At 39.5% G+C, this 24548-nt stretch overlaps 1 protein-coding gene and 1 pseudogene across 3 annotated transcripts in view; one reads left to right on the top strand and one right to left on the bottom strand.

Annotated features, from left to right (window-relative positions):
- Nucleotides 1–24548, bottom strand: part of NCKAP5 (NCK associated protein 5) — a 949833-nt gene that overhangs the window by 743289 nt on the left and 181996 nt on the right. The window lies entirely within an intron of this gene.
- LOC132014677 (U4 spliceosomal RNA) lies at nt 177–354 on the top strand (annotated as a pseudogene).

The raw sequence follows: 24548 nt of genomic DNA, 5'->3' as shown, positions 1-24548 counted from the left end.
AACACACTATAGAGGTTTAATTAGTACTTCTCTAAATAAAGCTGGTGTGTGCAGGTGGAGAGTGAGGGAAGGAGGTGGTACAAGTTTGAAGACAAAATCTAGAATTTCCTTCGAGCTCTGACCCTTGACATAGAGGTGAGCCAGAGTGATTCATCATTTATAAAATGGGTATAAAAAGCTTTGCGCTGTGGCAGTATCGTAGCCAATGATGTTTATCCGAGGCGTGATTATTGCTAATTATAAAATGGGTATAATAATGTACAACACTGTGATAATAGTGTGTATCATTGGCACAGTGCCTGGCATGTAGTAAGAGCTTAATCCATACACATTCCCTTAGTGAACAGAAACACTGACCTAAGAAAGGTTTTAAAGTGTGTGAGACAGAATGGAATATGGTACTCATGAGCATGGGCTCTAGAACAAGATGGACTAAATTCAAGCCCAATTCTACACCTCCAGCCATGGGATCTGGGGTTAAATGTTTAACATCTCTGTACCTCAGTTTCTTCACCTGTGAAATAAGGATACTAATGATATCTACCCCTGCAGACTGTGAGGTTTAAATGAGTGAATGGTTTATATCCCTTATGAGTGAGTGACTGACCCAAACGAGTGGCATTAGTATTACTAAGAATGAGCCCACTCAAGACATACAAATGAACCTGGTCAGCTTTAAAGGTCTTTTAAAACTCTGGATGTATAGTTCTAGGTATAGTTCTGGATGTATATGTATATATACATGTATACACACACACACACACACATATTCATTCTTGTTCTTATTTGAGGACTCAAATAAGCAAAATTAGAAATGAAAGAGGAAAAATAACAACCAACACCATAGAAATACAAAGAACTGTAAGAGAATATTATGAAAAATTATATGCCAACAAACTGGACAACTTAGAAGAAATAGGTCAATTTCAAGAAATATATAACCTCCCCCAAACTGAATCAGGAAGAAATAGGAAATTTGAACAGACCAATTGTCATCAGGGAAATTTAATCAATAATCAAAAGCTCCCAACAAAGGGAAGTCTAGGACCAGATGGCTTCACAGATGAACTCTGCCAAACTTTTAAGAAGAGTTAATACCTATTCTTCCCAAATTGTTCCACAAAATAGAAGAGGAAGAGAAGCTTCCAAATTCATTATATGAGACCAGTATCACCCTAATTAAGAAAAAAAAAAAAAAAAAGAAAGAAAAGATAAAGACACCAAAAAGAGATAAAAGATACCAAAGACAGGTTAAAGAAGACTACATACCAGTATCTCTGATGGACATACATGCAAAACTTCTCAACAAAATATTAGCTAACCAAATCCCAAAATCCATTAAAAAAGCCATTCTTGGGGTACCTGGGTAGCTCATTAGGTTAAGTGTCTGACTCTTGATTTCAGCTCAGATCATGATCACAGAGTCATGAGATCAAGACCCATTTGGGCTCCACACTTAGTGTGGAGTCTACTTCAGATTCTCTCTCTTTCTCTTCTCCTTCCCCTTCTCATGTGCACTTGCTCTCTCTCTCTCTCTCTCTCTCTCAAATAAGTAAATAAATAAATCTAATAAAAATATCATTTACCACAATAAAATGGATTTATTCCTGGGATGCAAGTGTGGTTCAATATTTACAAATCAATTAACATGATACATCACATCAACAAGAGAAAGGATTAAAAAACATATGATCACTTCAATAAATGTAGAAAAAGCATTTGATGAAGTACAACATCCATTCATGATTAAAAACCTTCAACAGTGTAGGTTATTCAACACAATAAAAGCCACATATGGAAAAATAACATTGAATGTCATACTCAATGGTGAAAAACTGAGGGCTTTCCACCTAAGATTAGGAATAAGACAAAGATGTCAATTCTTACCACTTTTATTCAACACAATAGTGAAAGTCCTGGCCACATCAATAAGAAAGAGAGAGAGAGAGAGAAAGGGAGAGAGAAAGAAAGAGAAAAAGAGAAAGGAGAAAGGGAAGGAAAAGAAAAGAAAGGAAAGGAGGAGAGAAGGAGGAAGGAAGGAAGGAAGAGAAGGCTTCCAAATTGCTAAGGAGGAAATAAAACTTTCATTATTTGCAGATGGCATGATACTATATAGAGAATACCCTAAAGACTCCACCAGAAAACTACTAGACTAATAAATGAATTCTGGATGATATAAAATCAATGTACAGAAATATATTGTATCATATACTTAATAACAAAGCAGCAGAAAGAGAAATTAAGAAAATAATCCCAATTATAATTACATCAAAATAATAAAATTCCTAAGAATAAACTTAACCAAGAGGTAAAAGAACTATACTCTGAAAACTATAAAGCACTGATGAAAGAAATTTAAGATGACACAAAGAAATGGAAAGATATTCCATCCTCATGGATTGGAAGAACAAATATTGTTAAAATGTTCATGCTACTCACAGCAATCTATATATTTAATGCAATCCCTATCAAAATACCAACATCTTTTTTCACAGAATCAAAACAATTTTAAAACATGTATGGAACTACAAAAGACACAGAATAACCAAAGCAATCTTGAAAAAGAAAAACAAAACTAGAGGCATTAGAATTCCAGACTTAAAGTTACAAAGCTTTTGTAATCAAAACAGTATGGTACTAGAGCAAAAATAAGCACAAAGATGAATAGGACAGAATAGAAAACCCAGAAACAAACCCACAATTATATGATTCATCTTTGACAAAGGAGGTAAGAATATGCAATGGGAAAGATAGATTCTTTAACAAATGGTGTTGGGAAAGCTGGACAGCAACATGCAAAAGAATAGAATTGAAGTTGGGTTACTTTCTTTTACCATACACAAAATGAACTCAAAATACTGTATGTTAACCTAGAATTTATACCAAAAACTTGGAAGGGGAAAAAAAAAAACAAACCTCAAAATGGATTAAGGTCCTAAATATGAGACCTAAAACCATAAAGGCCTAGAAGAGAACACAAGCAGTAATTTCCCTGACACTGGCCATAACAATATCTTTCTTGATATGTCTCTTGAGGCAAGGGAAGCAAAAGCAAAATAACCTATTGGTTTTAATCAAAATAAAAACCTTCTGCAAAAGAAGGAAACCATCAATAAAACTGAAAAACAACCTACTGAAAAAGAGAAGGTATTTGAAATGACATATCTGACAAGGGGTTAATATCCCATATATAAAGAACTGATACAACTCAACACCTGAAAAACAATAATACAGATAATGGGCAGAAGACATGAATAGACATTTTAAAAAATGCACGTAAAAATTAATTAAGGTAGGGGCACCTGGTTGGCTCAGTGGGTTAAAACCTCTGCCTTCGGTTCAGGTCATGAACACAGGGTCCTGAGATTGAGCCCCACATTAGGCTTTCTGCTCAGTGGGGAGCCTGCTTCCTCCTCTCTGTCTACTTGTGATCTCTGTCAAATAAATAAATGAAATCTTTAAAAAAATTAATTAAGGTAAATAGAAAAAGGCCAGACACAATTTGTCCCTACAGTTGCACATTGGTGAATTTGCAGTTTGCAAAATAATTTGGGGATTCCAAGGGAGGTACAGAGTAAGCTCACCATCAAAATGAACAATGAACTGGGACGCCTGGGTGGCTCAGTTGGTTGGATGACTGCCTTCGGCTCAGGTCATGATCCCGGAGTCCTGGGATCGAGTCCCACATCAGGCTCCCAGCTCCATGGGGAGTCTGCTTCTCCCTTTGATTTCTCCTCGCTCATGCTCTCTCTCACTACCTCTCTCTCAATAAATAAATAAAAATCTTTTAAAAAAAAATGAACAATGAACAAAGATAATAAGTAACTTTGTAACCCATCCCATATTGAAATTTTAACAGACCTCATCTGCCAATGACCATTCCGCAGTTTTGATGCTACTGGCTTCACTCCCTCCCCTTCTCCCACATCAGGCTTTTTAACTGTAATTTCAGGATATGCCAGTTGCTTTAGGCATTTCCCATGACATTTCAGGGAAAATTAATACCATGTTCAAAATTTTTATTTATATATTTAAGAGTCTTTGCATCAGTCTTATTCTCTGAGTCTCTCTGTCATAAAAACTTTACCTGGTATCATTGTTTTTCTTACCCCCAAGTATGAATCAGGGAAACATGGATAACTGTGCCACACTGCTTTCAGAATGGAACAGAATGTAATAACAAGAAAGATCTACTGAAGAAAGAGATGAAGTGTGGTTTCATAGGAAAACCTAAGCCAAGTGTGGAGGAAGGCAGATTACCAGACAGCTCTCTGCAGGAGAGGCCAAATGAAACCTGAGTCCTTGTCAGAGACATTCACACAAAGGCAACTATGTGGTGTTCTGTGAAGGGGTAAGTACATGAATAAGGTAGGAAGGAAGGCAAGGAGGTAGAGGGGAAATAAAATAGAGCTGCAGTAACTGATCTGAATGACTGACTCTAGACAGAGCAATACCAGTCGTAAAAGGTAGGGGACAATGACAAGGAGAATCCCCCCCTGGAAAGTCTTCCAGCGCTCCTTCGTACCTATCAAAACCTCCCTCATCTTTCAGTCATTGCTGAGACCCGGTGTCCCTGTAACAATGGCAAATCACACTTTGACCCCTAATGTCCTTCAGGTCTGCATCAGTGTTTCGTAACTGGGGATGATTGAGCCTGAAGGGGACACTGGAAATGTTTAGAGACAATTTTGGTTGTTACAACAGGGGTGTGGACTGGCATGTAGTGGGTAGAAGACAGGAATGCTGCTAACATCTTACAAAGCACAGGTCAGCACCGGAGCAAAGACCATCACTAGTTCTGTGGTCTGCATCACTGTCATCTGGTCCCAAATTCTTTCAGCCTTGAGCATTAGCTCCATGTTCTGGGTGTATGTCTTGTCTCTCAGTCCAACTTTACAAGTATCTTTGGGGCATGGAGTACCTTTGGTACTAAACGCTGTCCCCCAGCATTCTGGCACAGAGGCTGCACACAATAGGTAGAGTGTGTAATGAGTGGAGAAGGAAAAGTACGAGCTGTATTCATATTCCTGAGTCAGACTGAAGGAAGTTGCCTCTCAACAGTGTCACAGGCCAAACCTTGCTGGGCACAGAATGGCATGGCAAAAGCATCTTCGCCATCAGAGCAATGGGCCAGGGGTGAGCTGCTCAGTCAAAGGAGACTATCAGGGAAATAACTCAGCTAACTATGAAGAGGAGGGGGCTAGACCACAGCATCACATCCAACAGTTCATGAAAGAAAACATTGAGAATGGGCACTCTGACTTTTCAGTGTTTTTAGACATAATTTAGAGAAAAGTCCAAATGCTGTAGAAACCAAGTAAAAATTGATCTGTAGGATGGGTCTCTGCTAGTTCTCTGCACAGAACTGACTGCAGGTGTACCTGGGCTTTCTGAGGCTTTTGCTGAACAGAAATAACATGAAAACCGTCTCTCTCTTTCTCTCTCTCTCTTTATTCCCTCCTCCCCTGTCTCTGCCTCTCTCTCCCCCCACCCTATCCCTCTCTCTTTCTTCCTTTCTCCCTGTCTTCCTCCCTTTCTTCCCCTCTTTCTTTTCCTTTCCCTCTCCCCTTCTATACCCTTCCTTCCATTCTCATCAGTACAGAAATTGTACAATCACCTCCACCACAAAGCTTCCAAAGCCCCATCCTGCTGCCACCGTCGAGTGTGGGTTTCATACTATGCTGCTTTATAACTGAGTTTCAGAGCTTTTGTCCCACTGGGCTGTGGGCCAGCTGTCTGGTGCTGAAATCACACATTAACCTTGAGTCCACTAGCCCCTAGTGGAGTGTTGGGCATATCCCATGTGCCCAATAGGCAGCAGTTGTTGAACTGTTGAAAGGGAAGACTTGGCACCTCTCTGGTGCGAACTCAGGCCTCCATTAAAGGGCCAATTCCCAGCCAGCGCAGCAGAGAAGCTGGACTGTGTCGGGTCAGGGCATCTCAGAAATTGCTCACATGACAAAGTCTGTAAGCTTAAAGTCATTCCCATCTGGGAAAAAGAAGCAGCCACAAAGTTCCCATTCAAGAATGTCCCTGCCATTAACTGCATGTAAATTTCTGAGCTTTCATTTCTGACAATGGTAAAAGACTAGATGTTAGTTTCTTTTCAAGCTACATGACCCGCATACTTCCAAACACACATTTGCCAGGATGTAGCTTTTTTTTTTTTTTTTCCTACCTATCCTGCCTGATGGCAAAACCAAAAACCAAGTCTTGAACTAGTTACTCCAGTGTTTTCTCAAGCCAGCTCCCTCGGGGATTCAGGTTCAAAGATGGTCACATTCAGCATTGAAACGTTCTCCCTTGTCTCTCTTGGTTTGCCTGGCTGGGTCACTGTGAGCCTCATAAGCTCCTACAGGAGATGGGGGGACAGTGAGTCCACTTGCTTGGTCCTGCTCTCCCTCTGTTCAATGCTGGCCTTCGCTCTCGGTAGGTCTCTTCTCATCTGGGTTTGAGCAGAACGGTACTCTTCCAGTGATGACCACTGGCTGATCGTCAGAATCCCACAACTCCTCCACCGAGGGGGCATGGCGAAGTACTGAGGCTCTGCCCGTCCCTGGCAGGAACCCTCCTCCTTCATTCTGACTGAAGCTCCTCCGTGGGATCAGCCCTCCTTCCCCGTGAGCCTTCTCTCTCCTCCAGCTCCATTCTGGACTCTGCACACAGAAACTCCCTGAGACCTTTGAGCTGACTGCAGCCTCTGGGGCCTGAATCACCCAGATGCCATTTCCGCTGTGAGGCACAGCCCAGAGCATATGTCCCAAGGCTGCTGCTGTCCCTATTGGACCACACCCCTGGAGAGTCACATATTCGACTCTGATCCCTAAGCTTCAAGCTGGCTTCCACCAAACGCTACCCTGGCTTGCCCCTGCATTACCTGCCTCTCCTTCAAACCTGCTCTTTGTTCTTCCTCCACAGAGCTGTTTTCTCTGCTGGAGAGAGGACTGCAGGAAGCAATGAGCATAGGGACCTGTTGAGGCTATCTGCATTCTCCTGATGACCTTCTCTTTGATCTTGGTAGCTGTCTTTTGAACCTAAAAGTCAAGATTTCAGCAAACTTGTTTGATATGTATCTGACAATTCCGTACTCCAGCTTAGGGTAACTAGCTACTCTTAATTGCACATGGGGTTATTAATCAAGCACAAGGAAAACTTGGCAAGTATAGGATTTTGTGACACTATATTTCATTATAAGTGTTTAACATAGTGTTGTTGTTTTTAATGGTCAGTGTTTTCTCTTTCTTTCTTTCGTCTATTTCATTGTCCCAAATGCCCCCATTCTTATGGTTGACCTGCTTGAGGTCTTTATTTTTTTTTTAATTTATTTTTTTTTAAAGATTTTATTTATTTATTTGACAGAGAGAGATCACAAGTAGGCAGAGAGGCAGGCAGAGAGAGAGGAGGAAACAGGCTCCCTGCTGAGCAGAGAGCCCGATGTGGGACTCGATCCCAGGACCCTGAGATCATGACCTGAGCCAAAGGCAGGGGCTTAACCCACTGAGCCACCCAGGCGCCCCTGCTTGAGGTCTTTAAATAAAGTTAACAGGTATCCAGGATTTGGGCAGTTTGACCCATTCTTCACATGGGGAAAGAGATCAGACAGAATGAAGGACTAATGCCCTTAAGCTTTGGTAACACGATCTAGAGAAGTACCCACAGCACTTCAGGGCACTGTAAGCACAGTGGAAGTGCTAACACGAGGATGTAAGGGGCCCAGACACTTTGCCAAACTATAAAGACCTCCTAAAGACACAACTAGAAGGATTCTTTTTAGTTAAACTTCGCTGGGTATTGCTTAAAAATACCTTCTTTATCTACAAGAGGGAAGTGGAGACCCATTCTCCTTCTCACTCTTTCCTGTCGAACAGGGGGATGACGAACCTTGCCTTCCTTACCCTAGTGGGGTTTTAAAAGGATAGTGTGAGATCACAAATGTGAGACATCAGGCTAAAGTTGGGAGATTATTAGAAGCCTCCCTGTGGGCGCTATCTCTAGTGACTGGCCAGGGTCCTGTGGTTCCCTTCCCTGCACTTGGATCCTTGCCTTCCCACTGACTAGGGCAGAACAGAGTCAGGGTTTCCCCACCACTAGCTTGCCAGCACCTCTGAATCCAAGACCTGACAGTGGGGCAGGAGGTGGTCCCGTTGCTCCTTTGAATCTATCTGCTCTCTGAATGATCCCTCCTCAGCAGATTCCTATGACCTCGACTCATCATGATTTCCAATGGATTGTGCTCTCCACGTGAACAATAGTCTTAACTAATTCTTTGCCTTTTAGGATCTCAAGGTGCCAGAATAGATGCCATATGACAACAAGAAATAATCTCATAGGTCATTTTATTACTTTTATATGAAGACATTAAACATTCCTTGTGACTGAGTGATTTATTTAGGAAAGGAAATAATTTATTAAAAGGCCATTCTCCTTATTCAAGAAAGCAAGTTGTAAAAGTATCAGGTAATTTAACTTTCTCATGTTTCACTGTCTTGAAATGGCTTCCAAGTCTACTTGGTCACCATTACTGTGAGAGATGGATTTTTGAAAAGAAGAAAGTCATGGTAAGAATGCTTTACAAGTCGAATCTTATGGATTTGTTCACAAATAATTTATTTGACACCAATTCTGAAAAGCTGACATTATGTAAAGTGTGGTGGGGATATAAAGATATGAAGAAGACAATGTAAAGCAACTAGTTTTAAATGAAACTTTTTAAAATGCTGCTTTAAAAGCACTTTTCACATATATCTGATTTAATTCTCATAAAAGTCTGTGATATACTTATTGTTATTGCTATTTTATAAATGAGAAGATGGAGGCTCACTTTGGTAGACCCTGAACTAAAATCCCAGTTCCTATAATGTCAAACTCCAAATCCTTCTCACTACACAATACTCAGCCTTTCTGTCTGCAGTAAATAAGTGTACCTCGGAAGAGTAAATGCAAAGTGCTCTTTGGTTCTTCCAGCAAGAGATCACTTCTCACTGGAGCGATCCAAGAAGGCTTAATAGGGTGGGTTGTCATTCCAGTTGGTCCCAGAGGAAAGACAGGATCTTGAAAGTCCTGGGAGAGTGAGCAGGGGATAGCTCAGGGAGAGGGAAGGAGGTGAGCAGAAGCACAGAGGTAGAAGGAAGTTAAGTACTTTTAGGGAATAGCAATTAGAGCAGATTGCTGTAATATGGATTCCCTGGAGGAACAACCAAGGAGCAGTAAGTGAAAAAGAGGTTGCACAGGACATTTCAACTGGGTTGAAGGATTTAGATAGATACCATTCAGTGTCCAGGGTGTGTGTAGTTGTGGCAGGGTGGTGGTGGTTTCAGGTGAAGATGGCATGATTCAGCTTGTGTTTCAGGGAAATTAGCCTTGTGATAATGCAGGACAGACCTTTGAAGAGAGGGAGTGAGGACTGAATGGCTGCAGGAGACAAAGCGTGTAGCTCTCCTGTGGGTTCACAGAGGAAGAATTAATGTTGTGATTATAGCAGAAGGAGAAAAAGGCAGAGAAACAAGACACATAATAATTAGAAAAATCTCAAAGTCTTAATAATTTATAGAAGGTTGACAGTGAGAGAAGAATGTAAGTCTTATAATTCAAGTTGGGTCACTGGAAAATTGATCAATGTCACAAATACATATGATCTTAAGGAAAAGAATCTTTCAGAAGCTGAAGTTTTCTAAGGCTAAAAGAAAATAAAAATAGTAAAACGATGAAAACAGTTAACATGACCTTACATTCTTACTACGTTTCAGGCATCTCTAAGCTCTTCACGTGTAATAACTCATTCAGTTCTCATAACTGTTAGAGGTATGTAGGTTTATTACATCTATTTTCACAATAAAGACACTGAGGCAAAGTGAGTTAAAACAACTTACACCAAGATCGCCCAGCTACTAAGTAAGGGAGGCAGGAAAGAGGTGGACTGAGGCAACCTGGCTCCAGAATCTACAGTCTTGACCACTATGGTCTGCTACCCTTCTAAGACGAGCTTGGTTCTGAACATGCTGGCTTTCTATTGCCCTGGAGATGAAGATGCCTAATTAGAAGGTGAAACTCAAGCTTGGAAGAGTACTTGGAAATTAAAGGTGCACATCTGGAAGGCATGCGTGTGGAGGTGACAGCTGGATCGGTGGAGGGGATAAGGGCAATGAAGGGAAGGGGGGACAGGGAGGGCCAGCAAGAAGTGAAGGGTGAGGAGGAATAGGGATGAGAGAGAAGTTAGAGAACACAAGCTGGAAATGTATATACTGATTTGGGTGAGAAAGAAGAGGAACCAAGGAAAGAGAGCAAAAGAGTACAGTCCGCGAAGGAAGGCCTTCAGGTGAATTGCAAGGATAATCCCAATAACATGAAATGTGGAAGACCAGTTAGACAAGGAACCAACCAAGCAAGGGCCATTGGTATAGCTGAGTGGGTGATTCTACATGGAGGTGGGGGGTGGTGGGTGAAGTTCATGGCTTCCTGATGAGGAGTCAACATGCATGACACATGTCCAGCTCCATCTGTCATCCACTCACTGTCCTCCACACAACCAAGCCATCGGTGGCTCGAAATCAAATCACACAGATCCAAGAGAGGGTCAATGTTTAAGAGAAAATTCCATTTTCAGCTTTTACGGAGCTACATAAGAATTCAGAGATAAATGGCAAGGTCCCTGAACTCAGGCAATTAGCAGTCTTCTGTAAATAATTAACCCAAAGTTAATCTGATTAACAACTTAATCTCAAAATCTGTTTCTTTAAACAGAGGAAAATTCAGTCTCAAGGCAGTGTCATCTTGCACCTCTCTCTGTGGCCCGCATCTCGGTAGACTGAAGAGTAGCCCGTCAGTCCAGGCTGCTGAGACAGGGTTCCACATACAGGACTTCCCATGACCCTATCCACACTTACGGGCCTCGTGCCCTACTCAGCTCTAAATGCACTGCTGAGCAAAGTCATCAGACTAAAACAGATGCATATCTTAAACATATTATAAACAGGCATACATGACACAGTAACAGAATAAAGCAGACATGGGCCAGCAGATCAATGTCCTAAGCCATAATACATAAAATATATACTTTTGATTTATTCTTCCCATAGTATTTTATATTTACTTCTGAAGTGAAAGCAACTATCATTCTCCTGTTGAATTTATTCGTCTCTTCGTCATAAGAAATTGGATATTTATTCTATGGGAAGAGGGGAAAGGCATCATTTTAAGCTTCCAGAAACTCTTTGCCACAAATCAAACCTTCGAACCATCCCAACATCAGGAAACTCAGGCATTTAATCGACTTGGGAGGAAGAACAAGCGCAAATTCTGCTAATCCATTCTGTATGGAATCCTGTCAAGTAATACAGTTGTGTGTCCTGAGCAGTCAAGAGGAAAGACTTGTTAAATCTAAAGCAAAAGAAGTTCATGTAAGTGCTTGATTTGGTTTCCTTCAACATTTGTCCAAAAGGCTGCATATTGAACTACACCTAAAAGTGCATGTTTGGGCAGCTTTTCTTTGAAGCATTTCCCATCCTTTAAAAAAGCCTAATGGTAAGAGAAAGACCCATATTTCTGTAGGTATTTTAGCCTTTTACTCTTCGTACTTCTTAACGATCTTTCTTCTTTCTATGAAATAACATAGGTGCTCTGTTCACATAGACTTATACATGGTATACACATGAGCAAAGACAGAGGCTGTTCTTAATGGCTTTTCTTCCCCCTGTGATGTGATGTGCTTTGACACTTCCATGCACTCTGTGTATGACAGAGCACCTACCATACTGGGTAACATTTCTCCCTGCTAGGCTGAAAGTGTAAGCCCAAGGGTGGTTTCTGATCTACTCTGCATTCCCCTTGCCTACTACCAAATATTGCTTGGTAAGTCTTTGGTTGATCAATGAATGAATAAATGAAAGAATGTTCCCTAAACAGCTTGTTAGCTGTCATTCATATTAGAAATTGAATTTCTGCCTTAGGCTTTTGTTCCTCTTTTTCTTCGACTTTAGCTTAAAAATTCAGTGCTCTCGTGCCTGAGGCAAAACTGATTGAAAATAATCTATTTTATACTGAGAATATTTAAAGGAAATTTATAACATATCAGAAAAATGGGAGATTATAAAAAAGGGTGAATGGTACTTTATAGATCACAGGGAATATATGCTCTCCCAAAGATAGAAATTCTAAACCCAGATATCTCTGAAAATTGAAATAGGTGAACTTTTAGGTCCCTTCCAACCTTGAGAATTCTCTGAACAAGGAAATAGTAGTTTGTCCTAAGGCACAGTAGTTCCTTTTAATAGTATGTCTCTCCAACTTTCAAAATGTTCCCTCTCCAAAATCTATAGGCCAATCTGAAGTAGATTTCAAGGTTGAGATCAAAGATTGTATCATCTTGACTTTACCATCTTTTCTCTGTTAAATGCCATATTGATTTGAACTATAAAGGGAGGTTAAAATATATAATGAACATCATTATGCCTCATCCAGATCTCACAGAGTTTTATAGTATTTTCTTTCAAAAGAAGTCATAAAAGTCAGAGGCATAAGGACTCTCAGAAGCCAAATAGCACAATTTCCGTCAATTGTCTGAGCTGCTCTGACAACTTTCTGTCAACGGCCATGTGTCTGTGCTTTGAGCACCTCCAATGCGCCATCTTTCAGGCAATCCATGGATCTCTGCAAAGAGGTCCTGTGACAAGGTATCAAAGATAAATCTAGAAATAGATTTTGATTTGTCAAAATTTAGCCTCTTGGGGCAATACAAGCTAAAGTTGAGTGTTTTCAAATAAACACTCATACAAATAACCTTTGAGGATTTAGAAGAAAGCTCAGTTTTTCCATCTGATTCTTTCCAATTGTTCTTCAGGCCAACACTCCAAGTTCCATCCATCCCTCAAGTAATGTCATCTTGAGTCATTTACCCTCACAGCCATTTTTTTCTTGAATACATTCCAAAACATCCAACAAATCTCATTAGTATTTGGTAACATCCACTGAATATAATTATATTCAGTATAATCTGAAAAGTCCAAAGTAGAGGAAGACGATGATTTCTTTATTCCATTAATGAGGCCTCTGGCTAACATATTCTTTTTTAAGAGCCATTCATGCTGAGATTACCACTGACTATTTAAATACATATTGTTACTAAGTCAATAGCTCTCTGATGCTCTAATGGACACTTGATTTTAGAACCATGCCAAATGTTACCTTTATTTCTATTAAATACCCTTTTCATTTTTTTTTCTTACTTTTTAAACAACTTTCTTTGGATGAAACTTGAAAAAATTCAATGGTGTGCTACCCTCAAATGGGATATATATAACATCTATTATCTTTTTCACATCACTGACTAAAAACTTGAACAGTCCCAGGGTCATGAAAAAAATGTGTGGCATGCCACAAAAACCTTCTTCTGGTTGATATCAGTCTCCCTTTGGGAGCAATAATTCAACCAAGATCTAATCCACCACATACTATTAGCATCCAGACCACATTTCTCCACTTTTTCCACCAGGGAGAATGAGAAACTTAGTGAAAGGTTTCCACATGCCCAAACTAAAAGAATGTTTTGCCAAAAAACAAAACAGAGAAAAATTTATGATTCTATTACTCACTGTGTGCATTCTGGGTTAAATATTCATGTCCACCCGGAACCTGGAATGCAACCGTATTTGGAGATGGGGCCTTTGCACATGTAATCCAGTTAAGATGAGGTCACACTGGGCTCTATATGATGACTGGTACTCTTATAAGCAGACAGGGATTTGGACACAGATACAGACACAGAAGGAAGACAACCACGTGTACATGAATGTGGAGAATGGAATTATGCTGCCACAAGCCAAAAATTGCTGGCAACTACTAGAAGACAGAAGAGGAAAAGAAGGAACCTTTCCTGGGGGTCCAGAGGTAATGCGGCCAGGCTGAGCCTGGATTTACACTCTACCCTCCAGAAGGCTGAGAGAATAAATTTCTGTTTTTCCAAACCACATAGTGAATAGTTGCAGCAGCCCCAGGAAACTAATACATTGGGTATCCTATGGAGAATGCTCACTTTCTTCCTCCTTTGTGCCCAAATCCTAATGGCACCTCAAGTATACCCCAGCCTCAGTTTACTTCAAGTCCATATATATCTCTCCTTTCTTTTCACTGGCCAGTCAGTAAAATGAGGACTACACACCTTGGCCGTTGAGTAGTAATCTGCTCACTGTAATGTTTTACCATGATTTCTTGTCCTACTCAGCTCTAAATGCACAGCTACTCCAATTAGATTATAATCTTTACTCGGGGTAGGACGAATACTTTGTCTTCTATAGTTTACGGGACCCAAACCCCACTCTGCCTAGTGTTGGTAAACACGACACCACACCCATACCTAAACAACTGACTATGAGAAAACAAATAATAAATAATTTAGTTAGGTTAAAGTTGGAACTGTTTATTCTGATAAACATCATTAGCCAGGAACTATAGCACTTTTAAAGAATATGTTATAATATGTTAATAGGGACCAAATGTTATATATTTTAAGGAATTTTCACTAAGGTACATTTTAAAATTAATCTCTTCATTGGAGAGAATTATACAGTATGTATTTTCTCTTCTTTCCTCTTTCTCGGTCTTCTGTGTGGTCCTAGTCTCAGTTATTTTTTTAGCCTAGGATATATGAATGCTCTATCCTAAAAGTGATTGTAATATGAATATGCTTTCCCTAGATCACTCAATATTAAGGGGGCTACTCGCTAGGCAAGCAGGAAATCTTGTGATCTACAGGGCCTACACAGGGATACTTATGTGAGACCCAGAAGCCATCCTCTACTCCAGTGTTAAGTTCATGGCTCTCGCTACTTCCTTTTCATCAGCAGCAATCATGAAATGCAAAGCAAGTGCACTGAGAACGAGCTTTCATCTCACCCTTCTCCATCTTTCACATTGCAAAGAAATTGAAGGCCCACATGTCAGTGAGCTGGGCCAGGACCTATTCATGTGCAGGTATCAGAAAGCTTATACCCCAGTTTGAATGAGTATCCTTCTCCGTAATCAATTTCATCAGTGAAAGCCAAGTCGTTTTCTGCTGAAAAGTGAGCTGTGCTATCTTGTCTGTCTTCTAATGGATCTTTTCCCTGGAATGCCACACACAGCCATGTAACAATCACTCAAAGGTACAGCCTTTTTTTCCCCCTGCCAAGGTAACACCTCCACCTTACTAAGAACACACTGATATTTTTTTTCTTTCTTTTTTTTCTTTTTTTAGCTAAACATTCTCTTTCCATAGCAAGGCAGAGAGGGTGACTGTATCAGTATCTATGAACCAGACGGCCTGTGTCCTAAATGCTATCTGATGCCAGGTAACCCCACTATCTCAGACACCCCAGCCTGACCCCTGACTTCTTCTGGACTAAGGCACCAGTATGGCTCTGCCACTTGGTACTTGACTAATAGGTACTATTGAGGACAAGTATTTTTAACCCAGGGGAGTAATGCAAACTTCAAATATTTCCCGTTTACAATAGAACTGTATGGGGTCTTCCCTCCTACACAATCATACATTTGCTAAATAATGGGTGAGGTGTGCGATATGCGCACACTGCAAAGAAAACCAGAGAAGAAAGTTCATAGAAAGGAAATTATTCCATATAGCATTCTTTAGGGCAGGTGATCTAGTAAATGAGTCCTCTGAAACAGCTACCCAGCTCAGTCCACCACATTAATATTTCAAAGCTCTGAGATGGAGAAGAAAACAACCAACGAGCCAAAAATAACAATGCTTGGCTCAAAAACAATGCTGTACCACATGCAACCACTGCTCCTAGAGTAAACTGTTTCCCATTCATGCAAGTTCAGGGCACACTGAAGGACATCCCTGTTCCCAAGACAAGGGACCATTTGAAGAACCGAAGCATGAAATACAGCCTTTTGGGAGAGCCTCAGTGGCTGGGAAAACAAGCAGCAGATTGGCAGGTGGTCTGTGTGAAGGGGAATATGGGATCGGGGAAGTCCTGATTAAAAGGAGTATGTGTCCAAGAAGGAAATCCACTGGTAGGGAATATTACATGTGCTATAAATTTAGATCTCTGGCTCCCACTAATGGAACGAGGAAACTCTCACTAGGAAAAGTCATTCACAGTCAGGCATCTAAGTCAGGCATCTAAGTGGTAGAGGTGAGGAGGAGGGGCTGGGGGCCTGGCTGATACAAGTCTCCTAATTGGCCCTTGTTAAACAATTTCTGAAACGTAAGAGGTGACATGACAGAAGGCTATTAGAAGAAGCAACACGAACTCAATCTGTCAATTCATTCAGAATAACATCGAAGCATCAGGAGTTAGGCTGTGACACATGCAAAAAACATAATGAAAGTGAGGCACAGTTATACCTGACCTTACTGTGTTATCTTGGCACCAAGCCCTACCTTGACAGGGAAAAGGGGGCGCCTGTGTTGCCATTCCCTGTGTTGTTACATTTCAACTGACCATAATTCAGTATAACAAATGTCTTCATATCACTAGATACTGAGCTCTTTGAGGGATCTTCTCTCCATGTTTTTCCTCCTGTCACTACCATTGGTACATAAATAAATACATTGCTGAATCAGTAAATTTATACACAGAGCAGGAGGGATCTAAAAATCTCCAAATAAGTCATCCAGGAATTAATCAAAAAATAGCTTCGATTTCTTGGAAAAACAATAAAATTTGAAGTGTTTTATCATCTTTTACCATCTGACGCTAAAGGAAGAATAGTAGTCAGTTAAACAATATATATTGTTTCTCTCTAGTCATCAGCAATCAGGGGACATGATAACCAGAACATCCAAAAAGCAAATATTACTTAAGTGAATGTATCACCTACCTATTTCAAGATTTATAGAACTACAGGATGAAAAACACTGTAATCCTCTCTCTCTTTAAACAAATCAATAATTTTAAGCTGTAATAATCTCAGTAGATGAAAATCTCACTTGATTGAGAGGATTTGAAGAAACATATTCCATATAGCATTGGTCAAATAACTTTGCTTTAATAAAATTTCCTAAGACATTAGAAACATATGTGGACAATTCCTTATGAACAAAGATGTTCACTGCTTTTTATGATAGGAAAGAAAGGAAGAAAGGAAGACCATTCCATTGGAAATTGCCATTCATTTAATGGAATATAATTTATCCAGTAAAAATACCATTAATTCAAATGTTACAAATCCATTGGAAGACATGGATGAAATAGTGCTCATGAAAACAGTGGAAGATGAAACACCTGGCGTGATCTTTAATAAATGAATGGATGGACACATAGATAGATGGAGGCTCACAAGGAAGAAAGAAAAGAAAGAAGGCCAACTGTGAGGTGGGCTTTCTCTCTTTATACACTTAGAGATATATTTATAAGAAGCAAGCATTAGTTTAATAATCAAAAACATATTAATGATAAATTATGAATAACAAAGTTGAAAATATAAAAGTGACATAGAAGAGAGTCGGTTTTGAGAACCACCTCCAATCATTTTCAAACCCATTATTTACATGTTAGAATATGTCATATATTTCTGATTTACCTTAATACCTATCTGAAAAACAGCCATCATGTCTGCTAATTAAACTACCTTTTTGTTAGTCTACAGTTGCAAATCAGTGAAAGGGACAGTGTATGTTCATGTTTAGTGATAAAACTAAGAAATCAGGCATTGTGAATAGAAACTAAGAAATTAAGCTAATCATATTTAAATTTCTCTTTTAAGCTGCACTAAAAGAAGGAGTTTCCCTTGGTGGGGGGAACAGAGTATGTATATTGAGTAATATAATTTAAATGAAATAAGCCACTCTTCATGTTGTAATTACTATATATAAAGCATTGTTAGACCTTCTTCAAAATCAGTATTTGGTATTGAATTATAATTCAACATACTACTGAAGAGACTGATAAAAATGGTTTTTGTTTTGTTTTGTTTTTAGGTAAATTAGGTCATCAGGGACAGGACTTGAGAAAATGGAGAAACACTCTGGAAACCTATTACGTGCTCCGAACACCTGTGAGATGGGCCTAACATTAATCCTCTTATCAAACCATCTGATAATTTACTCAACATTCATTTGCATCAACATTTGGCTACCAACATTATAGATAGAAAAACATGCTTGCAACCTTGAGCCCTTCTTTGCCCAAGAGAGTCTGTTCAGCCTTTCAGATCTCAGTTTCTGTAGGAAATGGAGTGCTTTTGACATGGCTGAGATTTTTCAAAATAATCACACCTCTCATACCAGAGAAGCCAAGGTAAGTGTAAACATTTGTACATTCTATAGATGGTTCAAACTTTCAAGACTGTCTGGATAAACAGGTTATGTGGACCTACATACTTTCAGAGATGTTTTTCTTTTCCCTAACTTTTGTTTAATAGGTCCAAATACTTTACCTAGGATTATGAAGACTTGTTTGCACAACCCAGCATATTCTTTCTATGTTGGTAACTAATCAAAAATGCAAACAGTGGGATGTTACCTACCCTATAGACAAAACATCTGGAAGAATGGTCCCATATTTTTATCCAAAAAGCCTGAATCAAACAAAATATGCAGCATGACACTTAGTTTTAGTGTATTATTTTCAGCTTGGGTGGAAACATTTTTTGAACAGAGCAGATGCCTTCTGACTATAAATGCAATTAAGTTTCCACTTGGATCTGACAGAGAGGCCAAATAGTAATTTTAAAAGAGCTTTTCTTGGGAGTTTAAAGGGAAAGGTATAAATATATTTTCTCTGAGAAATATGACTAACAAGATATTAGCATCCATGGAAGTGCTGGGTGAGGAAACTGACTAAATGCAGAGGCATCCAAGAAGGCACAAAGGCCATGAGAACAAGCCCAGCCTCACAGAGGGCCTGTACTCTCAAAGAGTACCAATAGCTACTTGACAGACAAGACACTTTGCAGATCAAATTAATCCAACTCCACATCTCCATTTTCAAAAACTATTTCATGCTAATTTGTGTCACTCTTTGTTAAAGTACTAGATGCAGCACTGCTTTCTGCTAGCTACAGAACTTTCATTGAGCCTGGATTGGTTTCAAGCAATACCAAAAGAAAGGGGAATTCTTTAATGAGATAGTCCAAAGAAAAAGGATCCACCATTCTTCTTGGTATGCTTATAATATCTTAAAGTCTTGACAATTAAGATATTTTTTATAAAGCCAAAAAGGACACATGTCCACAACAACATCAACAAAATAAAATAAAATCACACATGTCAACACAGGTCATGCTCATTTCTTCCTTCTCTAAATTCACGGTCAATTGTTCAATGCCTTTGTGAATATTAAAATGATGGGTTCTTCCCCTTCTAGCCTGTATTACAGCCAACTGGCTCTAGTCATTTTCTTGGGACAAATTTCCCAATGTCTTTATTATTATACAATGTCTACCATCACATACTGTCACCACTGAGACCTATATATCACATCCATCGCTCAGGAAGTTCTACCTAATGAAATTATTATGTCTAGAATGTCCTATAGCATGATCTTTTTCAATTTGGTCCAAGTTACAAACTGTTTCTGTTTTTTCTCTCATGAATTTTTCTGCTTGGACAAATTATGATCAGAAGTTAAGATGCCTTCATGTCCAAATGCTCTTTCCAACACCTCTGAAAAAAGAAAATGTGAAATAAGATCACAAAGAATCCTCAAAGAAAAAGTCCTTGCACTTAGAGAAATCAAGGTTTTTTTTTCTTCCTTATAGAAAAGCAGAATGTAAACCTCTTTTTTATGTTTGAAATCCTGACAATCAAAAAGCTGCTAAGTTAAAATTCACAAACATTAAGTTTTACATCAGCCATGGGTAGATGTAAATAAATTCACAGTTAGAATCACTCAAGGCAGAAGCACATCGTAACTTCTTTCCCTAATCACAGGAACTGAGAAGGAGCTACAATTCACTAAATCACACAATATCCAAAAGAAAAAAATATTCGTGCTCTGCATCTATTGAGCAATGGTATGCCAGATCTTGTTTGATTCTCTGAACATTCGTTATTTTACGAGCAATGAAATCACCACGTTGTGATCCCAGGTGAGGGCCCACAACAAGCAAAAATCAACGATGGAACCTGTGGCTGAGATGGGAACTTTCCTACGAAACGTCCATTATTTCTTTTATGCTTCACCAGCAACACCCCAATATTGCAAGGGTAGCAATGTACCCAGCTATAAAGGAACGTTCTCTAGAATCACCTGAGGATAGGGGCAGGGATTGACTTGTAAGCTAAACGCACTGCCATTGTATAGGACTTCCGGGAAGCTCTTTAAGGATCTCTGAATTGGCAGGTACCCTTTCGCCTTCCTTTCTCCCCTGTCTTCCTGCCCAGACTCCCATCCCTAGTGTCACCTGAGGTGACATTAAAGTGACCTTTAGAATGGAAGCTCTATAAAAAGAATGGAGGGACAGAAGATAAAAAGTATAAGTCTCTGATAATATGTGGGAGTCACAACATCAGCGGGAGTGCCTCCTTCCAGAGCTCCTGTCACAGGAAAGCAAAGCAAATCCTTTCTTGGTTAAGCTACAGTAGTTTAGATTTCTTCCTCATAGGTATATACATCAATTACTGATGGATGTAATAGCCTTGTTCTAAGTCAATTTGAAGAAGGTTGCTGACGCCAAATCAGCAATACATTAGTCTTAAGTTGTTTTCCCATTAGTGAGAATAGGTTGGATAAAGCAAACACAACTTTGTTTTTAAACTGACTTTGGGGGAAAAAAAAAAAAAAAAGACAGGGAGTCTGGGTGGCTCAGTGGATTAAGCCTCTGCCTTCAGCTCAGGTCATGATCCCAGGGTTCTGGGATCCAGCCCCTCATCAGGCTCTCTGCTTCCCCCCCTCTCTCTGCCTGCCTCTTTGCCTACTTGTGATCTGTCAAATAAATAAATAAAATCTTAAAAAAAAAACCCAAAACAAAAAAACACCAGTACATATTTCCTAGATATTTTGAATTAAAGGGGAGAAAAATTTACCAGCCAACGTTGGTGTCAACCCCACACACTTAACCACATTTCTCTCAGCAGCCTTGTATATGTGCTTTCTAAAGTAATCGGGACAAATGGATACATCATTAGCATAACAAGATCTTTGTTTTACAATTCCTGCACTGTCCCACCAGTTTCTTTCATTAACTACTCCAAAGCCATAGGCTCAATTTCCAAAAAGCAACACAAGTAGCAAACACAAGTAAGAGTGCATGCTTAGTCAGGACAAGAATGCATCACATTTCATACAAAAAAAAAGGGACTTGGCTTCCCTAGAGAGGTATGTGATGAGAAGAGAGATCCATCTGACAAAGTGGTTCCCAGGTGGCCTTCCTGGAGCCAGGGGAAATTGAATTAAATAGTTTCTGATGGCCACATCCAGGATAAGATTTCAATGATCTTTATTAACTTCCATTAATCATGTAATCATCCTTCCATTTTGTAACTGAATTTATATCATTTTAAGATAATGGTTTCTAGGGTCTGTAGAGCCAAAGCTACAATATGACCTCAAAGACTCACTCCTCTCCTCAGCTGGGTATCAAATGCTGCTTCTGAAAATTATCTTCCATTCGATGTGAAGGGAAAGCTGTTCACAGAAACACTTCTGCCATGGCCAAGGCAGAATGGAAATGCAGCCTTAATCTTCACATTGCAAAACAGGATGCTTCCTAAATATTCCAGAGCTGGCTCAAGGACAAGTGTAAAATGTTTAAGATGGAAAGATAAATTTTAAAGTAGTAATTTTTTCGATATCTTGAAGGAACAAAATCTTATGGAAACTATTTCATTCAGGACAAAAAATGATACATATCAAAAATAACATTCATGAGGAGCACCTGGGTGGCTCAGTCAGCTGAGCATTTGCCTTTGGCTTAGGTCATGGTCTTGCGGTCCTGGGATCAAGCCCCATGTTGGGCTCCCTGCTCAGTGGGAAGACCTCATCTCTGTCTGGCCCTCCCTCCTACTCTGCTCTCTCTCACTATGTCTCTCTCAAATAAATAAAAACTTTTAAGGGGCGCCTGGGTGGTTCATTGGGTTAAGCCACTGCCTATAGCTCAGGTCATGATCTCAGGGTCCTGGGATCAAGCAACATTTCAGGCTTTCTGCTTGGTGGGGAGCCTGCTTCCTCCTCTTTCTCTGCCTGCTGCTCTGCCTACCTGTGATCCCTTTCTCTGTGTGTCAAATAAATAAATAAAAATCTTTTAAAAAAATAAAAACAATCTTTTAAAAATAATGTTCATGAGTTGCTATGTGGAAAGAGCTATAAAGCAATGCATTAAACCAACTAAATATCATTCATCTGTGCAATTTGGAAAAAAATTGCAAAATCCATTCATGAAGCACCATTTTTCTCCCATTTCTCTTTTTATTTTTTATCTTTTTAACGTCTTAAAGTCTTTTCATCATTTATTTCATTTTTATCTTTTTATTAGTTTTCATTAAAAATACTCCTTTTCCAATTTTCCCACATTATATGTAATAATTAGTTATAGAAAGAAAATGGTATGCCTTGAAATTTCTGACACTTCTGTTAAGACAAAAATGAAACATGATTTTCTCCTCTTTCGTTTTTTTAAAGGAGTGTGTGAGTGTGCATGCCCTTTGTTCACCATTTCCTATGTTCAGTATTGATGTCAGGCCTCTGTCCTCTCACATTGCAGCCAACAAATCTGTTGAGATCTTGGCTGGTATATGCAGCTATATCTGGTGGCTGTGTTTCAGATGCTGAGTTCCATGAGAACTAACAAAAATTAGTTCAGCAGAAGCTAAATAGAGTTAAAGAGAAACTGGTTTGGGTTTAAAAATGGGCCTATCCATTATCACTGGATGTGATACTGGGGTTTCGATGGGTACTAGCTAAAGTCCCATTCACTAGATTTGTGAAAATTTCTTAGTTTCCAGGGCAGAGGGGAGCTAGTATTAACAGCAGGAAAAACAATGTTCCTTCTTCATATGAAATTTCCCATCTCTTCCTCTCCCCAGTTTTAAAAAGCCATCCCCTAAACGTCAATGGCAATTTAAAAACAGGAGCAACACTGCATCGGGTATCTAGGTGTCTCAGATGTGTACAGTCAGGAAAATTCTAAGGGGCCGCCGCAACCTCCTGGCTGTCGTGGGATCAAAGCAAACGAAGTATGGAATGGGAAGTGGGTCACTCCCCTCCACACAGCACACACACCTTCTAAACCCATAGTGTGACGCCAAGTCCTCTAGGCTCTGAGTGTCACCACTGACGAATCTACCACGGAGGAACGTAAACCCACAACAATCTGTGCTGTTGTCGTTATTTACTCCTTCGTAAAATCTGTGAAGAAATACCTCCTGGGTATAACAGGACCGTAGGAGGAGAGTTGAGGGGGTGACAAGGAGGCCGATAAAGAATCTCCAGATTCCAGAACAGGTACAAGCTATTCAAGCGGTCAGTTCGCCGATGCTGTTACAATGCAATGAGGAAATCATCAAGTCCTGGTCAACAGCACTTGACATTTGGCTAAGGAAAGATTTTCCTAGCATTTGTCTTCAAGAAGCCAGACTTCATTTCTCCCAGGCGAGATATGAGCTGAAGTAAAGCCCAAGGGCTTATGGACTAAGAATTTGCCTCTTTGGCTTATGTGAGTACATTTCTATAGGGTACCTCTGGGGTCTATATAGGAGGAGCTAGGGGCCAGTTAGACCAGGCCCCCTGCTCATCAGTAGCTTCAAAGAGACCTCGGATGTTATCTTCAAGTGAAACCGTACCTATGGCTGGAAATACACACTAAGGAATGAAGGGCCAGCACACAGATGGTTTAATTTGATGATAGTTGTTCAATGGAAACATTTTAAATACAGCACAGTTTTCCTGCTTTGCATTTCCAAATTCTTTAATATAACAGTATCTGGAAAAAACAAAACAAAACAAAACAAACAAACAAAAAAACTGAAGTGGCCCAGATTCTGTTGATTTCCTGAAGGCCTATAGAGGTACACAGACACATAACAATGAATAGCTAACATATATGGTCAGGAACATGAAGCTTACATTTACATTAGGAAGCACTCTTAGGTGAAGTGTAACTCAGATGTATGTAAATGCATAGAGAGTGAAAGCATTTTTGCTCAAATGTTGAGTTCAGTATTGTAACCGCTTATGAAATACATAAAGTGTACATACATTTATATATATAAAGTATACAAAAGTACATAAAACATAAGACTTACAAGGAAAAGGAAAAAAAGATAAAACTCACATGAGCTCATTGTTCCTTTATCAATCAGGAGATAGGAAAAGTGTACTCTTTTTAGCTACTGTTTAGTTATGTGATTTTAGATTGTATCCTGTCCCCATTAGATAGGTAAATAAGACCCGGCTAATTACCCTTTCCTCTTTTTACCCTTCTCAAACTAACAGGGAAATTAGCTCATACACATTTATCATTTAATATGGTTTCATTCCTGGTCCTCCACTTTGATATTCAGCAAAAGTTCTAAATTGCTCATTTACTGGCCGATTCACTATTTCAGTAGGGCTGAAATAGATCCATTGATGAATTATTATATTGCTGGAGGTCCATTCAGAGCTACC

This window comes from Mustela nigripes, chromosome 3, assembly GCF_022355385.1.
Source record: "Mustela nigripes isolate SB6536 chromosome 3, MUSNIG.SB6536, whole genome shotgun sequence".
Lineage (NCBI taxonomy): Eukaryota > Metazoa > Chordata > Mammalia > Carnivora > Mustelidae > Mustela > Mustela nigripes.
The sequence above is the reverse complement of the archived record's forward strand: the minus strand, read 5'-3'. Positions and strand labels throughout refer to the sequence as shown.